We start from the raw sequence: 19,130 nt of genomic DNA on the forward strand, positions 1-19,130 counted from the left end.
GAAGGAAGCAGGATCTCCAGGCTGACCCCTAATTCATTTCTTCCTTCTTTGCGTGTGGCCATCTTTGTGTAGAAAAGTTATTCTGCACCATTTTCAGGTGTGTGGCTGCTTTTCACTTACTTGCTCTTGACTGAGAAGGCAAGGAGGGACTCTGGGTAACTGGGTGTTCTGTAGAGAGAAGGAAATGGATATGTTTCAACATCTACTGTGTGATGGACATGATCCTACAGGTTTTCCATTTTATATCTCATTTCATCCTCAAAATAATCCCACAAGTCAAGTGGTAATACTCCCACTTATTGTGGCAAAATATACATTGTATAAAATTTACCATGTTAAGTGCAGTACACTTCAGTGACATGAAGGGCATCTGTGGTGGTGTGCAGCCACCACTGCCATCCATCTCTACTGGGTGAACAGTAACTTCTAATTCCACCTCCCTCCAGTGCCTGCCAACTGCTATTATTCTTTCTGTTTTCTGTGAATTTCACTACTCCCAATACCTCATAGAAATGGAATCATGTAATATTTGTCTTTTGTACCTGTTTTATTCTACTCAGTATAAAAGTCTTCAGTGTTCATCCATGCTGTAACATGTATCTGAATCCCCTTCCTTTTTAAGGCTAAATAATTTCCATTATATGTATAAAGGGTCTTCAAAATGTTCTTGGAAAATGTGTACTGTGAAAAAAAACTGCACCAAAATAAACATCTTTTAATTCCATTTTCCATGAATTTTTTGAAGTACCTTGTATGTACCACATTTCATTTAATTATTCATTTGTTAATGGACACTTAGATTTGTACCTTTTGGCTTCTGTTAATAATGCTGCTAGGAACATGGATGTACAGGTATCTGTTTGAGTCTCCATTTTCAATTCTGGGAATCAACCTGGGAATGGAATTCCTGGATCGTGTCGTAATTCTATCTTTTAAGGAACTGTCAGCCTGTTTTCCATAGCCGCTGTATCACTGCCCAGCAGCGAAGTCTCCACAACCTCACCAACACGGGTTATTTTCTCAGTGTTTGGTAACAGCCATGCTAATGGGTAGAAAGCAGTGTTCTCATCGTGCAGGTGACAAAGCTGAGATTCAAAAATGATAAGCAACTTGTGCAACATGAAGCTGTTGGTTAATCAGAGTAGGCTCTATTCTACTCTACAGCTGTTGTGCCTCAAACATTTTGCTTGCATGACCGTGATGGGAATGTGTGGGAAAACCACAGAGGAGAGAGGCAGTTCCAGAAGGCCGAGTCTGCTCTCGCTTCCAAGAGCCACCCAAGGATGCATAGGCTGTCTCTACAACATAATTGCTCGGTCAAGGGCACAGCTCAGAACTTCACATTCTACAGAGCCTTTTGAATTCCCCTTTCTCCGACTTCTCTCCGTCAGGCAAGTGGGTTTTGACCTTTTCTTTCTTGCAGCCAGACCAAGGTTTCCCCCCGGGGACATTGTGCCTGTTCCCTGCTGCAGCCAATTAGATCAGTTTGATTGTAGAGCTAACAAAACAGTTCTTATTTGAAAACTGAGAGTGAGAGAGAAACACACAGGCAAAAGGAGACAGAAATAGAAGCAGTGAGAGAGAAGGGAGAGGAAAAAGAAAAGATTGTGAAATCGATGTGATTAGTACAGCCCAGTGTTTTAGCCAATTAAATATCTACCCATTGATCTGTGGTATACAGTATAGCAGGAGTCTCGAAACTGGAGCGAGGCTTCCGGCCCTAGCTTACCCCTCTCCTGGGGTAGGAGAGGGCTTCCATCTCTGTGTTATCTTCCAGATGGCACAGCTAAGGCTCCAAAGGGCAAATGCCTTGACTGATCCCACAGCTAAAATAATGTGAGGCAAGAAACCCCCTCGTCTTCTGGCAGTACCTCTGGGCCTTCTGTACTCTTCTCTTATCAGTCTCCTGTCTGAGCTTCTTGTGACAAGAGGCCATGGCCAGGGACACATCCTCTTAAAGTCTAGTCTACCTCATTTATTATTAGCAATGTGAAAGATGGGGCAAAGAAATGAGGAGTCGGGTGAAATGATGTCCAGGACTCTTTGCAGAAGCGAGAATGAGACAGAGCTCGGTTTGAGTTTCTGGCTTCATGACTCCTGTTGTTCAGATTAGGGTCAGTGACATCACCTTTCTGAGTCTATTTTCTCAACTGGGAAACATATATCAACCTAACCTTGTGGGAGTTTTGATTGTGTACAACTAAGGGAATATGTAACTATATACTACTATAACTATATAACTATATTCTAGGTGTATGACTGGTGGTGGATACAGGAGACTCAAATAATGTTCATCAATGAAATATCCTTCTTTCTACTAGAAATACACCAAAAGGAAAAAGAAAGACACCCAGGCTTTGAGTCCTTTTTGTGTTCTTAGATGAGAGGACAGCTCAACATGTAATCGTTTGTATCCTGCAGTAGAAAACAAGTATGGTACTGAAGGCCGTCCCAGGGTGGGCTCTGTTTCACTGCATTAATCTTGCTCCAATTTCTTGCAGTCTATAGAGACTTACTTATGCAAGCTCCCAGGACCTAGGTCTTCCATTATGCTAGTTCCATCCAACTCCATTCAACCCCCAACCTTATCAGCCTGCCCACTGAAAGCCAGAGAATTCTCTTAGGATGCCATGGCATGTGTTAATCCAACCACTGTATTTAATTGAAGTTATTAACTGCAGCAGTGCAATTAAATGGAACTCAATAAATCACCTAGAATTTATCATTGGTGCTAGGTTCTGGGGACACAAAACTAAATAACCCCAGTCCTTGCTTTGGTGAGATCCCCATGCCTTTGAGTGTCCATGCCATGCTCTGGATACTCTGGGTGGGCCTTTTCTTTAAAGAACCTACTATGTTGTACGTCTTCAGGGGACACTCAAGTCTCCCGGAGTCCCACTGTCCTTCCCACACTTTCTTATTTCCCTCCTTCCGTACCTTTTCACCATTATCAGTTACTCGCCCTCTTTTCCAACCTCTCTTCTCAGCCTGCCTTCAATTCACAAATATTTATTTATAACTACTTTTCCTGCTCACAAGAAACTTACATTTAAAGAAAATCTTTTATTTTAAGACAAATGTTGACTTTAATAAGGAAAGTTACAAAAATAGTGGAGAAAGTGTCTATAAACTCATCACATGACTTCCCCTTATGCCAAAATCCTAACTAACCATGGCATAATTACTGAAAAGAGGAAAATAACATTGATTCATTTCTTCTTAGCTATCCTACAGATCTTATTAAAATTTTGCCGATTCCCCTACTCCTTTTTCTGGTTCTGGAGCCAGTTCAGGTTCTGTTATCCCGTGTAGTGATCATGTCTCCTCTTAGTCTCCTCCCATCTAGGACAATTCTGGAATCCATGCGTCTTTCATGTCTTTGACATTTTTGAAGAGACCTGCCAGGTATTTTGTAGAATTATCACCTCATTTGAGATTGTCCAACAATTTTCTCCTGCTTAGATTCTCCATATAATCACAAAAGCAGCATATCATCTCAGGGGGCTACCTGATGTCAAAATGTCTTATTCCTGGTGACATTAATGATTCTAGATGAAATTAACATTTGATGAGATAGGGGTCTGATGATTCTGACTTCTGTATACAGAAGTTATTTCCCTGTTAGAATTGATTAGTATCAGTGAGGAGAGACTTTGAGACTCAGGGAATATCCTGTTTCTCACTGTGCTTTCACCCGCTGCTTTCATTAGGCATTGTTTTCTTGAGCTCTTCTGACTCAAGAAGCTTACCTTTTATTAGAAGGAGTTAGACAGTGACAGAGTCGTGAAATTAATGAGATGGTTTTAGATGGTGAAAGTATTGTCAAAACAGTGCAAGATGGCGGAGTGGAGTGAGGGACTGAGAGATATCCGCTTTCAATGGCACCTCGGGGAATTCCTCTTTAAGGAAGTGACATGCAAGCTGAGACTGTAATGACAGAAAAAGCCACCTAGTGAGATCTGAGAGGAGAGCTCTCCAGGCAAAGCACATGGCAAGAACAGAAGCCTTGGCGCCAGAATGAGTCAGGCCTGTTTGAGGAGAGGAAATGGGCCAGGAAGGAGTGAGATGAATAAGGAGCCGAGTGATAGGAGGTGAGGGTGCAGCAGTGAGTGGGGAGAACCAGATCAGCCAGAGTCGAGTCGAGAAGTTTTCTAAGGGAAGTTCAGCTTCTTTTGTTAAATATGTCCTTTGCCTGTAATGGCAAATAGGATGGTCATTAGCCACATATGCTACTTAAACATAAATTTTAATTAACTAAAGTTAATTAATTAACACTAAAGATCAATTCTTTTGTCACACTAGCCACATTTTTATGCAACCAGTAGTCACTCTGTGGCCAGTGGCTACACCGCGGGACGACAAAAATGTAAAACATCTCCAGCACAGCGGAAAGTTCTATGGACACAGCTCTGTTATGTATGTCTCCTGCAGGCCATTCATTATGTGAGTTTCTGTGGGAAATACATGTCTGAGTGAGCATAGCCCTTGTTCTCCATAACGTCAAGGTTTCTAGATAAGTATGCAAATACAACACCATGCAGCATGTATTAAGAGCCATAGGCATGGTACACACACACACACACACACACAAGCTATAGGAATTGAATGAAGTACTGACAATTGATGGTCAAAAGAGGCGCCGTGGAGAATTGGCACATCCAAGTCTAGAAAGATGTCGAGAGTCTTTCAGGCTGAGATGAGAAAGTCATGCCTGTGAACGTCTGCTGAAGTTTTGGAGACAGCAAGTTCAAGAGAGGACAGCAAGTTGTCCAGATTGACTGGAGCCTGGGTGTGCGTGGAGAATGGGAGAGGCCAATGAGCAGGGAGGTAGGTAATACAGCGTGTGGGTCATGGAGCCAAACTGAAGAGAATTCTTTTCATCCCATAGGCAGAAGGGGGACTTTCAATGGTTTTTACCAAAGGAGTAATGTTCATCAGAAGTGTGCTTCTGAAAGATGGGTCAGTCCCCTTGGGGGGCACAGGTGGACGGTGCTTGGGGGAGACACCCTGCAGGGAGAAGTTTGGAAAGTATTTGCAGTAACACAGATGTGAGGTCATTCCTGTCCTTGAGTAGATTTTTCTGAAACCTAAAAGCATTCCTCAGTGCATAAGGCAGGCTGCTTGACATATGCCATTCAGAAACAAACCTTGAGACTTGAAATTCATATCTTACTCTTTATAGCAAGCAAACATCAGACCACATGATTTGATTAGGCTATTTGATTAACCATGTTCTCTGTTTATTCACTCAAGTCAATTAAAGCTTAAAAAACTTTAGTGCCCATCATAATCACTTTGGGCAACCTGCTACAAACCAGAGTCTTGGGCTCCACCCCTCTAACTTAATTCTGTGGGGATGAGGCCTACAAGTCTGCATTTTTAGAAGGATATACCATGAGTGGAATGGTCAGTGATCTGAGAAAAGACACATAAGAAACACTGGCCAGCCCTTGGTCTTTTTAAGCTTTCTCTCCTCAAGGTAACAGAGTCCCTTCTCATTATTTAGTTTTATCCCTGTAAATATAAGTTTTTTAAAAAGTTCCTTTCCCATTTTGCTTAGTTCTCTCATCTGTGTGAATTAGTAGGATTATAAGAACTGTAACATATTTCCTTCTACGATTTCTTACTTTATCCACTTAAAGTAGGCTTTAAGAATTATTCCTTCCTTTTCTCTTTTTTTCAGAGCTTAATCTGCCTACCCTTCATCCACTGATCCATGTAGTGAGCAAAATGCACACACCACACCAACAGTATCTACCCTGCATTCACTTGGGAGAATTTGGTTTTGCTTTGCCCTGTCTACCCTGAATAATTGAAAATTGTCTCTAAGGACAAGACCCTGGCTGGAGTCCCTGCCACAGTCCTCACAGGGCTCTACCAGGTGCCCTGGAAACACCCCAGTTAACACTGGTATGACCCTCAGAGCTCTGCTCAACTGCGACCCCAAGTGTCCTGATGGCCCTCTGAATTGGAGTTGTCTCCCAAGCCATTTCAGCGGATGAGACTGCCAGATCTCACGAATGCTAAGTGCATCCTCATGGGTACACGGGAAATATCTGATGGCTATGGAACTCAGTCTCAGAACCCAGCATCCCGCAGGTGTTGTCTTCAACCCTGTCGCTGAGGAAGAAACAGGACTTGCCAGCACTTCCTCCTTTGCCCTTGGGTTTTCCTTGCTGGTATCCACTCTGGCCCTCTGTTCCTACTTCTCCATTGCTGTATGCCCAGCACTAATTGGTACTAACAGGCAGCAGTTCCATTAGCTCAATCTCAGTACCAGCGTTCCCAATTCAGAGGTGCCTGGGGAGTCTAGACAGCAATAATTACAAACTTTTCCTCCACCTCCACACCTTTCACAACCCCTTTCTCCTAAGTGTATCACATTGCAGCAAACACTTGAGGAAGGAGCCTCAAGATTCCCTTTACCGGAGGGTGTCCTGGTGCCGCTGGTTAGGCCACTGCTTAGGCCACTGCTTGACACACCCGTATCTCATATTGCAGTGCTTGGGTTGGAGTCCTGCCTTTGCTTCCTATACTGCTCCCTGCTAATGTGTCTGGGAGGCATCAGATGTTGGCCCAAGTACTTGGATGCCTGCCACCCATGTAGGAGAACTGAATAGAGTTCCTGGCTCCCGGATTCGGCTTAGCCCAGCCTCAGCTGTTGCAAGCATTTGGGGAGAAAACCAGTGGTTGAAAGATATTCATCTCTCTCTCTCTCTCTCTCTCTCTCTCTCTCTCTCTCTATCTCTGTCTCCCATTCTTTCACTGTGACTTTCAAATACATAAATAAGACTTCAAAAAAAAAAAAAAAAAGATTTCCTTTGGCAACCCATGCCTCCACCTAACAGACTGAGGTTGAGGCCTCTCCCTAGACAGTTCTTACTGTCTGGGAAGTGAGCAAAGAGGGAAGTGACATTCCTGAGCCCTCTGCTCCCAGAGATAGGCCCTTCGGGGCATTTGTCCCTCCCAATGGCTTCCCTCCTCCAGGTGAAGCAAGGTAGGGCTGAGCTATATGTGGAAGTTGTATCCAGCAGAGCCTGCATTAGTGGAGACCCTAACACACTGCAGATCTCATAATGATAAATTTGCCAAGCAGCTTGAAGAAAAAGTAGGAAATAAATACACAGCCCCCAAGGTCCAAGAGCAGTGACCCTAGATGCATCCTCTGCTTCCCCTCATCCACCTGTCCCCCCACTAGGCAACACAGATGCTTTCCTTTAGACCCCAACAGGACCTCCTATAAGCCTTTACTCGCTACAAGGAATTCAAATTAGTTGTTAGATGTCTCAGTTTTGACTATACTGTAGGAGCACATCCCAGCTCTTGTCCACGTCACACTGCGTGTCCCTGGTTTCTGACATATAGAAGGTGCTTAATACACATTCAGCTAATGACTGAACGTGGCATGGCAGGGCATGACTGTTTTCTACACTATTAGAAGATTGTCCTGCAAAGAGAATTGTTTTCTTCCCCTATGCAGCAGTGGATAGAAAACTAGGCTCAAGCAGTGGCTGTTAGGATTTGACAACAAAGGCTAGGTGGGCTTGTTTTTGTTTTAACAATCTGGTCATTAAAAAATTGAGATCAGCTAACTGCCTTGAGAGAGGCAGTGAGAACCCCATTGTGGATGGGATTTAAACCAAAAACTAGAGGAGAATATGAAAGGTACTCCAAAGAGGATTGAAGCATGGGCATTTGGAGGGGTGGTAGTATGGACACCTCTATGGTTTCTTCCAACCCTGAGACTCTCTGCTTGCAGGATTTGTTTTTATTCACCTGTCTGGCTGCTTCATTGGTCTGAATATATATAGGGATATTTTTCATCGTCCAGAGTAATCCAAAGGCAGCCTCTCCACTTACCTAAGGAGCTTTTGGTGGGAACTATGGATTGACTTATAGTGGGGCTGACTTGTATGTTGCATGATTCACGGTGCTCTATTGGTGCCCCCAAACACGTATATCATTGTGTCTGCTGTTCCAAGATGACACTGTTATTTCCCCCACCTGTGCAAATGCAGCTGTAAAAAATGATGCATGGCCAGCCATCCCTTCCCCAGAGTGTAGACAGAGAACACACACCACACACCCGCTGGCTTAACACACCTGCGATGTTCACACACCCTTTTCTGGATTCCAACACTCATTTTCAAGTCTGTTAAGAAGAGAATTGCAAATGAACTCACATTACTGGTAAAACCAAGCCAGCCTCCCTCCTAAATTACTGCATGTATTAAGTCTACGATCTACAAGAGTCCCTGCACCCTCTGTGGCTTCCTGGAAAAATCAAAAAGGTTTCCAGCAGTTTCGGCAAACAAGCAGGCTCTGAGCCTTCTCTCTTTGTTAGAGATTTGATTCAAACTGTGCCTGCTAGCAGGGAAGTACAAAAGGAAAAAAAAAGTTTGTATGGTATAGCTTTGAAATTTTTTAGCAAGCGCCACAAGAAAGAATAATAAACCATAAATTGCTGCATCTGGCCTTAAATTTATAAAGAAAACAATAATGCAAGAAACGAAGAAAAATGTTACTCTCCTTTGTCATTTAAAAAGATAGCTTCCACTCTTCATCACTTTTTGTTCACCCTTTTACTTCACCAATTGTGAAATTGAATCCAAAGCAGCATCACTTTGTTTCCCACCCCACCATTAAGCAATAAACTTTTGCTCAATAATTCACAAAAACTCAGGTAGCAAAGAGACAGGAAAGTTGAGAGTTCTAGAAAGCCGCCCACCCCAAAACAAGATGTGCGGGTGCATTTCTGGTCAGAATACAAAGCCAGAAGCTTACCCAGCGCGCCTGTGTGCTGACCCTGAGATCGCAAGTGGCCATCTGGGTTCAGGGTGAAATCCCTCCACCCCTTCCTCAGCCACTCTTTAGCACCCAAGGTGCTGCTGAGTTGTGTCAGCCTCTAATAAAAACAGGCTGCAGAGAGCAGAATGGATCCTGACTCCATTTTCTTTTCTTTTATGTGTGCTCAGCAAGATAGGACCAATGAATGCTATTATATTTTGTTCATTTGGGGCAGCCATCTTGGACTGCATTATAATAAATATGTAAGATCCATCTGCCCCACCCCTGGTCACTGCTTCCTGTGCTGCTCAGAATCATTTTCCCGGCATGTCAGTCGACCTGCTGTGTGGGCACTCTGTCCCTGTCCTACCCAGAGGCCGTGCTGGCTTCCCATGAATGTGTCCTGCGCCGGTGCTGCTCTACCTGCCAGGGAGATTTCTGCAAGAACTCCTCAGGGCAAGACTGGTGAACAGCAACACGTAACCTTGAGGAAGTCAGAGAGCTGCCCTAGCCAGGGTTCAGCGACGCTCTGTGCCTCTCCTGCTCTTTCAGCCCAGGGCAGGAGGCAGGAGGTAGCTGGACGGGGCCTCAGCACCACAGCTCTGCTATCGAGATGGAGAATGAACCAAACAGGGGACATCTTGGTGGCAGTCATTGGCCACAGAGGGTCTCAGGCACAGCCAGAGAGGCCCGGCTCACCTCTGTGCAGCCTGGCTCCACCAGGGTGTATGAAAGAGTTGGTGCCTGGGCCTCACCCCATGGAATTGGTCAGGATGGAGCCCATGCATGGTCTGTTTCAGATCTCCCCAGGTGATTTTAGGGTACAGCCTCTTGCCCAGTCTCTAGAGGAATGTAAGTGCTTGTGCATAGCCTCACACGGATAACTTATGCACTTAATGTGCTCTCCTTAACAATTATTATCATTAATCCAAAAGCTGGTTGCACATTCTGGTAGTGTCCAACTGTAATTCCCCAGAGGAAATGACCCTGTCTTAGAACATTGGTGTCCCCTAACTAGCTCCACCCCAGAGTAGACTCTACACAGTGAACACAGCCTAACTTACTACAGTGACCCCTAGGAAGCTGATCAACTTAATTTTTTCTTCCCAGGCCCATGGTCCAATGACTGTGAACCACAACCACAGTCTGTTTGTTATAAGGAGTCATGGAGTTCAGTCTGGACACTTGGGGTTCTTGCTCTTGCTCTACCACCTTGGACAAGTCCCTTCCCTTCTCCCGGCCTCAGTTTAACAATTTGTAGAACAAGGGTGTTAGATTACATGATGGATCATGAAAACCGACCTGCTTTAACTTTATATGACTTCAGAAGATTGAATCAACTAAACATCTCTGTCTACTAACAGGAGAGCCAGGAACAATGATGTAATACTCTTTGGTATTTGTGAGATAAGAAACATCAGAGGCACAGAGAAGGGGAAGGGGGGAAATTTCCAGGTGGGCTTGGAAAAAAGCTCAATACTGCATACTGAGTTCCTGGGAAAGTAGAGGTGATGAGAGGAGGAAGGAGAAAATCTGGAAAACTCTCTGTTGGGTATTGGTTACAGAGGATCTTGAGCATCCTGACCAGGTGTTTGAACTTAGTTCAAAATGGTATCAGGCTCCCTCCATGAATATTTTCCTGGAGATTGATGCCCCAGCTGTGTTTCAGCAGCTGCCTCTGGCAGCCACCTTGCCAGAGAAGTCCTTAAGGAAGAGCTTGTACCTTCCCTTCCAATGCATAAGTGGCTGACAGCATCATTGATGGGTAATTGATGAATAAAAGACTTTGCTTAACTGATGTCAGATAGCCCAGTGAAAACTGAAAAAGAATACCAAGTGCACAGCTGATAAGCTACATGCGAAACGCCAGGTTCCATGACATCCGTATTTTTTGAACATCTGGAAGGATGACTGAAATCTAAAATAATCTTCCTGATTCTCGTGGCGATATAAACAGCCTTTGGCCACCAGATTTTTCTAAGCCAACACAGGGACATTATTTGCACATTATTTTGCATGAAATGTAGTCATTTACATACATTTGCATAGTGCTTTCCAAAACCCTTAATTCCAAGTATGTCAAATAAAATAAAACAAATTAGTGTAATCTACTACTATTGTGTGGCAGCCCAGCTTGGGGATCCTGGTGGGGATGGGCCAATGGATAGAAGAGCCAAGAGGCAGCTTTTAAGAAGCTCTGACCACCCCCGGCTCAGTGTGTCCAGACACCGCTGACCCTGAGAACAGGGAACTCTTTGGGCAAGGTAAAATCTCAAGCATCTAGACAGCACCCTGTAGTTCATAAACCTCACATACATCCCTGTTTCTTTTAAACCTCACAAAAATCTGTGTGCTTGGTAGGACTGGGATTATTATAAACATTTGAATAAAGGGATTAGAGAGAGGTTAAGTGACTTGCTCAGTTACAGACCAGTAAATGGTCTTGCCTAGGTGCAACCTAAGCCTGTTTCAAATCCAGTCCTCTTGGACGTCAGAGGCTTGATGCTCTGAGAATTGATCCAGAATTGCTTTGAGAAGAGGTAAATGTCCCCATATATCGCCCTCTGAGGCTCTCCTCTTTAAATACCACACTGCCATTGCAAAGCAGTATGCAGGAACTCCCCTGGATGGTACGGGGGGGTGTCACCCAGCCTGAGATGCATCTGGCCCTAAGTAATTGCCCGTTTATCGTTTGAGACAGTTATTTGGAAGTTATGGTAATGGGGTGAAAATATAAGCAGCTTAGAGTTTACTAGAACATTAATCCTCTGGAGATGATTTCTTTTTTCCTCTGTGCATCTCTGTGACACCGTTTCCATTGCATTATATGGAATTTATTTTTAGACTTTTCTCCCTATGATCTACTGTCTCTTATCCATCTTTGCCTAATTATTAATTTCTGTATTTGCAAAGAGACACATAAAGGTTTCTAGTACAAGTCCCAGATAGGAAGGGGTCTGGCCTGGAGAAGTGCTGTTTAGCGGCAGCCCAGGGGAGATCCTCAATGGGAAGTATTAGTCCAGGCATTGGCTTTGGAGGCAGACAGAGATATGTGCAAATCTTGGCTCCTCCATCTTTGACAACTTGACCATAGCCTCTCTGATACTCAGTTTCTTAACTATAAAGGCAGTCATGTGTCTGCACCTCCCAGATGCTCAAACGGATGTTTTGAGGCTGATATATTAACTTGTGTGAGTCTAGCCTGGGCAGCCTTGAGCAGATCAGAGGGTCAGCTACTGCAGCTAGCAGCACTAGGATGCAGAAGGTACCCATTTGCTCATGAGGAATAAGAGGCACAGTGTCTAGGCCCCACCCTACTTTTGTGGCCCCAAGTGAAATTTTTTAACTATTTGTTTGAGATATAAGAGATAAAAACAAATAGAAAGAGAAACACACACACACACACACACATACACATACATATACACACACACACACGGTGGGGGAGGGGGAGAGACAGAGACAAGATCTCATCTGCTGTTTTGCTCTACAAATGCCCACAGTGGCCGGGGCTCAAGTTGGGTTCTAGGAACTCTATCCATGTCTCTCATGTGTATGGCAGAGACCCAACTATTTGAGCTATCATTGCTGCCTCCCAAGGTTGTACGTTAACAGGAAGTTGAAGTCAGGAGTGGAACTGAGACTCAAATCCAGATACTCTGATATGGGATTCAGGTGTCTTGGTCAACAGGCTAAATGCTCATCCTGATTTTTTTAAAGATTTTATTTTTTTATTTATTTAAGAGACAGAGTTACACAGAGAAGTAGAGACAGAGAGAGAGGTATTCCATCCGCTGGTTCACTCCCCAAATGGCCGCAACGGCTAGAGCTGCACTGACCCAAAGCCAAGAGCCAGGAGCTTCTTCTGGGTCTTCTACATGGGTGCAGGGGCCAGGGACCTGGGCTATCTTCTGCTTTCCCAGGCCATAGCAGAGAGCTGGTTCGGAAGAGGAGCAGCCGGGACTAGAACTTGTACCCATATGGTATGCTGGCACTTCAGGCCAGGGTATTAACCCTCTGCACCACAGCACCACCTCCTACCCCCCGATTTTTAATTTTCTTTTAAAATCAGAATAAAATATATTTGTCTTTGTACCAGTGCAGTTATAAAGTGACACATTTAATATATTCTTAATATTTCTTAGATGAAGGGTGTCATGAAGACAAAAGTACCTGGAACTCCCCAAAGTCATCAACATCCTTGGATGCTCCTATCCAGTCCCCTGTTATCTGTTGGACACACACTCTTCAGCCAGTCTTCATCTGCTCATGGAGACATGAGCATCTAAATCAGTCCACTGTGGGCTGAGCTAACCTCCAATACCTCAAATGTCCAGGGACAACCCACCCTTCCAAGAAAGTCATTTTTATCAAGATGACCTCTGGTTCGTCCAGATTGGCCGCCTGCTCCAGCCAGTATAATTCCACATTCCTGTTTCCCTCATGGTCCTGCCCACCACCTCGGAACTACTTCAAGACAAACAACAGAAGAGAGGAGATAGGTGGCACATTACTAGCACCTCCAACTCAATAATCTGTTGTGTTCCCCTCTCCCAGAGCCTCTCCATTTGGGAACTACTGGGCCAGGTTAAATAAGGATTTCATTGGCAATTACACTGTTCTTTACTATAGTTTATTTGCAATAAATAGTTGAGAAAAATAGTAGAACCAATGCCAATTCATGTTGTGACTTCCTCTGCCTCAGTTTGTCCATCTGCAAATTGGATCTAATAAGAACAGCCTCATAATAGCAATGGAAAGAAGAATAAAATGATGGATGCAAAAGTTCAGAATACCCTTTAGAAGAAACATTCTAGCTATGCTTGAATTTATTAACATGATTTTCCATAAACTTAAGCCTCTTGGAGTGCTAGGGCACAAGGACTTCCTGTGATAATAGGGCTAACATCTTTTCCTTCCTTCCTGAACCCTCATCAGTTATTGTCATCGCTGCTAAAAGTGCCTGATTTTCGTAATTCTCAGTCCACACTCACGACCTAGGAAAGGCCAGGGGGCCCAGCCTTCGGTTCAGTGTGGGAGAGACTAACCCATTCCCAGTTACTACTGCAGACCTGCAGTCTAACATGTGAGGAAATGGAAGCAAGAAGAGAAGTCAGTGGGTGGAAAAAGACGGAGGCAAGCAACGAGAAAGAAGGGAAGTACGAGAAGAGAACAGATAGGTTAGAATGTCACAGCACCAGGAAAGGACACCCTCAGCCATGTAGTGTCACTCAAGACCTCTGCTCTTGTTCTCCATTCCGTGGGTGTCCTTTCATCAGGACATTCAGGAAACACTGCCAGGCCCCAAAATTCTTGTCACAATGCAGTCACCGTGTGACAATTAACCTAGCCAGTAGTAGAGTTATACTTTGGCCCTTCCATGTTTTGAGTTCGAATCAGAGGGCATTGGCCTTGGAGGGATATTGAGAATAATTCGCCAATCACAGTCTTTTTAACAAATTTATTTTGTATACTTGTCCAACAAATTGATAGGAATTATATTCCACTATACTTTGCCAGTTGTGACTATGTTAAGATTTATTTTCTTGGGGCCAGCATTGTGGTGCAGTGGGATAAAGCCCTGGCGTTCAGTGTCAACATCCCATATGGGCGCCAGTCAAGTCCCGACTTCTCCACTTCATATACAGCTCTCTGCTTTGGCCTTCTTCTTCAGTAGAAGATGGCCTAAGTGCTTGGTCCCCCGCACCTGTGTAGGAGACCCAGAAGAAGCTCCTGGCTGCTGGCTTCAGATCAGTTCAGCTCTGGCTTTTGAGGCCATTTGGGGAGTGAGCCAGCAGATGGAAGACTCTCTCTCTCTGGCTCTACCTCTCTATGTAACTCTGTCTTTCAGATAAATAAAATAAGTCTTTTTAAAAAAATTTACCTCCTGATCAAGTCACCGTTTCTCATAGTGTTCATTTCACTTTAACAGGTTTCCTTTTTGGTCCTCAGTTAGTTGTCACCGATCAGGGAGAACATATGGTATTTGTCCCTTTGGGACTGGCTTATTTCACTCAGCATAATGCCTTCCAGATTCCTAACAGGGATCACTTTTCAGTTAAAATTTAAACACCTAAGAATAATTGTGTGTTAATTACAGAGTTCAACCAATAGTACTAGAACAAAAAAAATACTAAAATGGATAAAGTATTACATTGTACATCAACAGTCAGGACAAGAGCTGATCAAGTCACTGTTTCTCATAGTATCCATTTCACTTCAACAAGTTTCCCCTTTGGTGCTCAGTTAGTTGTCGCCGATCAGGGAGAACATATGATATTTGTCCCTTTGGGACTGGCTTAATTCACTCAGCATGATGTTTTCCAAATTCCTCCATCTTGTTGCAAATGACCGGGTTTCATTGTTTTTGACTGCTGTATAGTATTCTATAGAGTACGTGTCTCATAATTTCTTTATCCAGTCTACTGTTGATGGGCATTTGGGTTGGTTCCAGGTCTTAGCTATTGTGAATTGAGCTGCAATAAACATTAAGATGCAGACATCTTTTTTGTTTGCCAATTTAATTTCCTTTGGGTAAATTCCAAGGAGTGGGATGGCTGGGTTGAATGGTAGGGTTATATTCAGGTTTCTGAGGCATCTCCAGACTGACTTCCATAGTGGCTTAACCAGTTTGCATTCCCACCAACAGTGGGTTAGTGTCCCTTTTTCCTCACATCCTCTCCAGCATCTATTGTTGGTAGATTTCTGAATGTGAGCCATTCTAATCGGGGCGAGGTGAAACCTCATTGTGGTTTTGATTTGCATTTCCCTAATTGCTAGTGATCTTGAACATTTTTTCATGTTCCTGTTGGCCATTTGGATTTCCTCTTTTGAAAAATGTCTATTGAGGTCCTTGGCCCATCTCTTAAGTGGGTTGTTTGTTTTGATGTTGTGGAGTTTCTTGATTTCTTTGTAGATTCTGGTTATCAACCCTTTATCTGTTGCATAGTTTGCAAATATTTTTCCCATTCTGTTGGTTGCCTCTTCACTTACCTGACTGTAAGTACAGAAACTTCTCAATTTGATGCAATCCCAAATGTTAATTTTGGTTTTGACTGCCTGTGCTTCTGGGGTATTTTCCAAGAAGTCTTTGCCAGTACCTATATCTTGCAGAGTTTCTCTAATGCTCTCTAGTAATTTGATGGTGTCGGGTCGTAGATTTAAGTCTTTAATCCATGTTGAGTGAATTTTTGTGTAAGGTGAAAGGTAGGGGTCTTGCTTCATGATTCTGCACGTGGAAATCCAGTTTTCCCAGCACCATTTATTGAATAGACTGTCCTTACTCCAGGGATTGGTTTTGTATCCTTGATCAAATATGAGTTGGCTGCAGATGTTTGCATTGATTTCTGGTGTTTCTATTCTGTTCCATTGGTCTATCCATGTGTTTCTGTACCAGTACCATGCTGTTTTGATAACAACTGCCCTGTAGTATGTCCTGAAATCTGGTATTGTGATGCCTCTGGCTTTGTTTTTGTTGTACAAGATTGCTTTAGCTATTCAAGGTCTCCTGTGTCTCCATATGAATTTCAGCATCATTTTTTCCAAATCTGAGAAGAAGGTCTTCGGTATCTTGATTGGTATTGCATTGAATCTGTAAATTGCTTTTGGGAGAATGGACATTTTGATGATATTGATTCTTCCCATCCATGAGCATGGAAGATTTTTCCATTTTTTGGTATCCTCTTCTATTTCTTTCTTTAAGGTTTTGTAATTTTCATCATAGAGATCTTTAACGTCCTTGGTTAAGTTTATTCCAAGGTATTTGATTGTTTTTGTAGCTATTGTGAATGGGATTGATCTTAGCAGTTCTTTCTCAGTCATGGCATTGCTTGTGTATACAAAGGCTGTTGATTTTTGTGCATTGATTTTATATCCTGCTACTTTGCCAAACTCTTCTGTGAGTTCCAATACTCTCTTAGTAGAGTTCTTTGGGTCCCCTAAGTAAAGAATCATATCATCTGTAAAGAGGGATAGTTTGAGTTCTTCTTTCCCAATTTGTATCCCTTTAATTTCTTTGCCCTGACTGTTGATGAGCAACTTACTATGTTATCCCTCTTAGTTTTTTTTTTTGTTTGTTTGTTTGTTCTACTTAATACTTTTGGTTGAATACTGTAATCAATACACAGTTATTCTCAAGTGTAGAAACTTAACTGAAAAGTGATCGCTGTTAAATATAAGAGTGGGAATAAGAGAGGGAAGAGATGTGCAATTCGGGACATGTTCAAGGTGACTTACCTCAAACGGTAGAGTTAGAAACATACCAGGGGATTCCAATTCAATCCCATCAAGGTGGCATGTACCAATGCCATCTCACTTGTCCCAGTGATCAATTTCTGTTCACAATTGATCATAATCATAGGACTAGGACTAGGAGCCAAAGGGAGCACATAAACAAGACTAGTGTCTACAAATACTAACCGATAGAATAAAAAAGGGAAAGAACGATCCAATATGGGAAGCGAGATACACAGCAGACCCATAGAATGGCAGATGTCCTAAACAGCACTCTGGCCTCAGAATCAGCCCTTAAGGCATGCGGATCTGGCTGAAAAGCCCATGAGAGTATTTCAGGCATGGAAAGCCAAAACACTCTGGCAAAAGAAAAAAAAAAAAAACCTAAATGAAAGATCTCCGCGAGTGAGATCCCAGTGAAAAGAACAGGTCATCAGAGAAGGAGGTACCTTTCTCTGAAGGGAGGAGAGAACTTCCACTTTGACTACGACCTTGACTAAATATGATCAGAGTTGGTGAACTCAAAAGGCTTCCATAGCCTTGGCGAATCATGAGAAGAGCCTAGGGTGATTACTGATGCCATAAACAAGTGTCGCTCCCCCTCTTCGTGGAAGAACGACACAGGACCCTGCACTGTTCTTTTTGTCTGCTCGGCCCTCCCCGGGTTTGCTGCTGGTTCTTCCTGGGTTGGCTACCGACCCTTCCACCTCCGTGGAAGGGCGGTTCCCCCTAGCCACTTTCCCCACTTCCGCGGGGGAGCGGCATACTGCCGGCCGGTTCTCTCGGGGGCTGCACAGGTGTTCCTCTTAGATGTTCCTGTTGCATGTTGTCTCTCTCCTCCTGTATAGTCCTCTTCCGCCAATCCCAACTCTGCTACCCACACGCCGAGTACGCTGCTCTCCTCCAATCAGGAGCAGGTCCTGCAGCTTGTCAAGTTGGTGAAAGGCAGCTGTGTAGAAGCTGTTTCCTCCTCTCCCAGCGCCATATTGTGGGAGAGCAGATGCATAGAATAAGTCTTAATTCGAGTAACAGTCTAGTCCGAGTTGCTCCCCACAACAAGAGTGTCAATTTGTTAAGTCAACAACAGGAGTCACTGTTCACTTACTCCTCATGTAGGATCTCTGTCCTTAATGTGCTGTACGTTGTGATTTAATGCTATAACTAGTACTCAAACAGTATTTTTCACTTTGTGTTTCTATGTGGGTGCAAACTGTTGAAATCTTTACTTAATATATACTAAACTGATCTTCTGTGTATAAAGAGAATTGAAAATGAATCTTGATGTGAATGGAAGGGGGTAGGGAGAGGGAAAGGGGAGGATTGCAGGTGGGAGGGAAGCTATGGGGGAGAAGCATTGTAATCCATAAGCTGTAGTTTGGAAATTTATATTCATTAAATAAAAGTTTAAAAAATTTATAAAAAAATTTACCTTCTTTTTTATAATTTATTTATATATTTTCCCCCAAAGAAAACTTTTATTTAGACTTCATGCATTTCATAGGTACCACTTCAGGAGTGTGATTCTTCCTACCATACCTGCCCTTCCACCAACTCTCCCACTCTTCCTTCTCCTCCCTCTCCCATTTTCAGTCCCTTTACCGATTAAGATCCGTTTTTGATTAACTTTATACACAGAAACTCAACTCTATACTAACTAAAGAGTTTAACAATTTGCATGGAAAAAACAAAACAAAACAAACTGTTCCTCAACAGTGGAGACAAGAGCTGTTCATCTTGAAGTTAATTTCACTTCTTTTTTTGGTGTTTATAAAATTAACTTAAGAAACACCCAAGAATGATATACCTTTTGTGAGCACTTAGAAATAATTATAATACAACTCTTTGAGGACAGAGGTTCTGCACGGGAAGTTAGTGCACAGTGACTCTTGTTATTAATTTAACAACTAACACTCTTATGTGTGATATCAGTGGTCACCTGAAGCTCGACATTAGCTGCCTAGGCTATTGAGAAACTTTTGAATTCAAAAATTCCATCAGTATTCAGACAGGGGCATAGGCAAAGTAGAAGTTCTCTCCTCCCTTCAGAGAAAAATACCTCCTTCTTTGATGACCACTTCTTTGCACTGGGGTTTCACCCACCAAGGTCCTTC

General features: G+C 43.2%; 1 protein-coding gene across 2 annotated transcripts in view; it reads left to right on the forward strand.

Annotated features, from left to right (window-relative positions):
* The window catches only part of ALK (ALK receptor tyrosine kinase), a 774,540-nt gene that overhangs the window by 514,194 nt on the left and 241,216 nt on the right, over positions 1-19,130 (forward strand). The gene's annotated exons all lie outside the window — the stretch shown is intronic.

Source organism: Oryctolagus cuniculus, chromosome 2 (genome assembly GCF_051225735.1).
Source record: "Oryctolagus cuniculus isolate XC-2025 breed Fujian yellow rabbit chromosome 2, ASM5122573v1, whole genome shotgun sequence".
In the NCBI taxonomy this organism is placed as follows: domain Eukaryota; kingdom Metazoa; phylum Chordata; class Mammalia; order Lagomorpha; family Leporidae; genus Oryctolagus; species Oryctolagus cuniculus.